The sequence below is a fragment of the Octodon degus genome, unplaced genomic scaffold (genome assembly GCF_000260255.1).
Source record: "Octodon degus isolate 3935 unplaced genomic scaffold, OctDeg1.0 scaffold00096, whole genome shotgun sequence".
Classification (NCBI taxonomy): Eukaryota; Metazoa; Chordata; class Mammalia; order Rodentia; family Octodontidae; genus Octodon; species Octodon degus.
In genome coordinates, this window is record NW_004524672.1 from 1,345,218 (window position 1) to 1,349,347 (window position 4,130).

A 4,130-nucleotide genomic window follows, 5' to 3' on the forward strand; every position below is an offset into this window, starting at 1 on the left:
GTTGTGTTTTCGTAATGTGTGAGTTCACAGTTATGAATTTCTCTCTGAGAACGGCTTTCATCACATCCCATAAATTCTGATAAGTTGTGGTTGAATTTTCATTGAATTGTAGGTATTGTTGAATTTCTTGTTTAATTTCATCTATGACCCATTGGTTCATGAGTAGTTTGCCATTTAATTTCCATGTGTTTATGGTTTTTTTCTGGTTTCTTTTGTCATTTATTTCCAGTTTCCTTGCACTGTGGTTAGATAATATGCATGGGATAATTTCTGTTTTCTTGCATATATTTAAGCATGACCTGTGGACCAGTATGTGGCCTGTTTTAGAAAATGCCCCATGTGCACCTGAGAAAAATGTGTATTCAGCTGTGTTTGGGTGGAACACTCTATATATGTCCAATAAGCCCATTTGTTTCAAGTTCTGGTTTAGGTCTGTTACTTTGTTAATTTTTTGGCTGGTTGACCTATCTTTGTGGCATAAGGGGGTGTTAAGGTCTCCTGTTAAGATTGTGGTATTGGATATTAGATTTTTCTTGTCCATTAAGATTTGTTTTATTTAGTTGGGTGCTCCCGTAATTGGTGCATACATATTTATGAGTATTAACTCTTCCTCTTGAATTTTTCCCCTAACCAGTATAGACTGGCCCTCTTTATTTCACTTGATCCTTCTTGGTTTGAAGTTGAGACTGTCTGAGAACAGGATTGCTACTCCTGCATTTTTCTGAGGTGCTCGGGCAAATAGTATTGTTTTCTATCCTTTGACTTTCAGCCTATGAGTTTCTTCATGAGTTAACTGTGTTTCTTGTATACAGCATATTGTTGGATTTTGTTTCCTAATCCACTGTGCCAGTCCATTTCTTTTAATTGGTGAATTGAGTCCATTTACATTGATGGTTATAATTGAGATGTATTGACTTACAATTGACATGTTATTTACCTGCTGTGGTTACTCCTTTTTCTCCTGTGTTTAATTGTTTGCCTATTTAGTTGGTTGTTTCTGATATCATTCATGGAGTTCTGATCATTTTGATCCCTCTGTGGAACATATTTCAGGAGCCTGTGTAGGGTTGGCTTTGTCATCATGAAATTCTTTAGTTGTTCTTTGTCATGGAAGTATTTCACTTCTCCATGAAACTTAAAAGAGAATTTTTTAGGGTATTGTAGTCTGGGCTGGAATTTGTCTTCATAGAGGACTTGAAGTATTGTGCTCCATGCTCTTCTTGCCTTCATTGTTTGTGAAGAGAAGTCGGCCATAATTCTGATGGGTTTTCCTTTGAATGTGATCTGCTTCTTTTCTCTAGTGGCTTTCAGTATATTATTCTTGTGCTGGATTTCTGGGATCTTGACTATTATATGTCTGGGTCTGTTTTTCATTGGGTTGAGGTTACTTGGCCTTCTGTATGCTTCGGTTACCTGGGTGTCAGTTTGTTTCTTCATATTTGGGAAGATTTCTGCTATTAGTTCTGCCCATATTTTTTTAAATGTCATTTGTATTGACTCCTTCTTTCTCATTGATACCTATTAGTCTCACATGGTTCATCTTTGCATCATCTTGCAAGTGATAGATTATTTTTTCCTTGTAGAGTTGTTTTTAAGAGACCTTTTCTTACCTCTTCGCTAGCTGCACCAGCATCTTCAAGATCTGAAACTCTGTCTTCACTTTCAGTCAAATCGTTTTGCAGGCTTTTGATTGAGATTTTAAGTTCCTCTATATCTCTTTGACTCTGCTTCATGCAATCTATTTCCTTCCTGGGTTGCTCATTCAAGGAATCCATTGTTTTTCTAATCTCCTATATTTTTTATCAATATCTTCTTTAGAAGCAGTTATTACTTATTTTACCTCAGATTTTTTTTCAGATTGGGTTTCCTCCATGTTTCTGTATTTGATTGTTTACTTCAGGTGCTATGAGTTCAGAGAGTTTTTTTTATTTCAGAAATTAATTCCCCTCTGAGTTCCTTTCTGCTTTTGCTTATTTACTTTCAACGCTATTAATTCTTACATTTTAGCTGAGCTAGTGTCCTCTGCTCTTGTTCTGGGTGGGTATTGGGGTTCCCCCATATGTTTCTGCATTTGATTCTTTACTTCAGATGCTATTAATTCAGGGATTTCTTTTTTATTTCCAATATGAGTTCCTCTATACCTTTTTGCAGTTGTTTCTTTATTTCTGAAGCTCTTGATTCATTGATTTCAGCTGTGTGATTCCCAATTTATTCTGTGCTAGTGTGCTCTGCACTTGTTATGGGTGGGCTTGGGGTATGAGATTGCATTTTGTTCCTTCTCATTGTCATTTTGTATAACACTGTCTTCTGACCTTTGTTGTAGAGCTTTGGTGCAGTTATAACGTTAGCACCCACTGAAATTCAGGTGCAGATCTACAAAGTTTGAATTTATACAGCTGTGCCTGGCTTGGGTCTGGCTGTTGTGCTCAGCTCCTTCCTGCTGCATCCCTTGAGAGTGAAACTTTTGTGCCCCTCTGGCAAGATGTTCTGCTCCTGGACTAGCTGGGTGGTTCAGTCCCCTACTCTCTCTGCAGGGACTGTAGCTGCATAGTTTCACCCCAGGCCTGTATGCCAGGACTGAGCTGTGTCTGAAAGGGACAAGGGGGAGTAGGGGAGAGGTGAAAGTCTCCCACACATTCACCAGGCCTGGGCTAGGACTGGATCTAGGGGTCCCGAGAACGTGGCAGAAGTTCTCACTCACTGGGAGGGCATGGGGTGCGCTACAGAGTGGTGGGAGGTCCCAAGGGTGCCGAAGATGGTCTCGCTCACACTGAGTACCTGGCTTTGGACCGGACAGGTCCCACAGGCGCAGGGCAGGTGGAAGCTTTCCCACACACTCTTCCTTCATGTATTTCTTTGAAGCCATTATCTCCTCCCTCTTGTCCTTTTCTCTTATTCTGGACTTCATATTGATTTGTGTGTTAAAAAAAATCCTAGCCCAGTTGTGGTGCTGCATTTCTGTTGTCTCAGAAGTGAGAGACTAAGGGAAGAGATTTGCAAGTTCAAGACCAGCTTCAGCAACTTAGGAAGATCCTGTATCCAAATGAAGAATTTAAAAAGGGCTGAAGCTACATAGCACAGTGCAAAGTGTCTGGTTCAGTCCCCACTAACACACACACACACACACACACACACACACACACACACACACACACAACTACCCCACGTGTGCAGGTCTGCTCATGCACAACTAACTGTCTTTTTTAAGAACCTTAAGTTGATTGCTCTTCATCACTTTATTTTTCTAGAAAGCTTTTTGGTAGACTTCAGCTATACCTTTCAGCACTCCTCCTGATATTTCTAGCACAATTAAAATGTATGGTTTTCCTTCTGAGGATCTTATTGTTGCCTTTTCTCTTCTAATGTTTTCTTTTGCAATAGCATGGTCATTTTTCAGCGGCAGAATGCTCTCCCTCTTCTGCTATTTTAATTGTACAGTTTTTGAATGTTTTCTTCTTCTGGCATTGTCTACTTCTTGTACACTGATGAGACTGGAAAGGGAAAGCCTGCTCAGTCTTGCCTTTTTTTGCTCTTGACCACTGCATTTTGGGGGATGGGATCTTCTTGCCAAATGATTCCTTCCCAGACCTTCATTTTGGATCCCTGCCATCCTACTTCCTCCATGCAAGAGGAGATTTTTGATGTACACTTGCTTCTTTCTCAGTTTTCCCCAGTACTTGTTTAGGCCTCAGCATTTTTAGGGTCTTCCAAGACCTTTTACATTTTACTTTTGTTTACTGTTATAGCTGTCCCTTTTCATTTGTCCTGTAGATATGTCTGTTCATACTATTCTTTGACAGTCTTTTATTCTACTGGGATTTGTGGAGAATGTAGAATTTACTGCTTGCATTTTATCTGTCATCTTTAATGAGATGTGTTCATAATTTTCAAGCCATGATTTGTTTGATTTGGTACCTAATAATTGACAATTGAAAGGGAAAAATGCTTCTCCTAAAATGACTATTTCTTTGTTGGTTTTGTTCTGCTATTTTGTTTTAGTTGTCTGTTACCATGGACAACTATTTTGTCTATTTTCTGTTCATTTAAGGCTGGCAATGAGGACATTGTAGCAATTATGGTGGCAGCAGTGTGCCATGACAGCTGATTGCCTGATACATATGTGTATTTGT

General features: G+C 39.3%; 1 protein-coding gene across 1 annotated transcript in view; it reads left to right on the forward strand.

The window, feature by feature from the left end:
* Positions 1–4,130, forward strand: part of Col4a4 (collagen type IV alpha 4 chain) — a 160,733-nt gene that overhangs the window by 66,205 nt on the left and 90,398 nt on the right. The window lies entirely within an intron of this gene.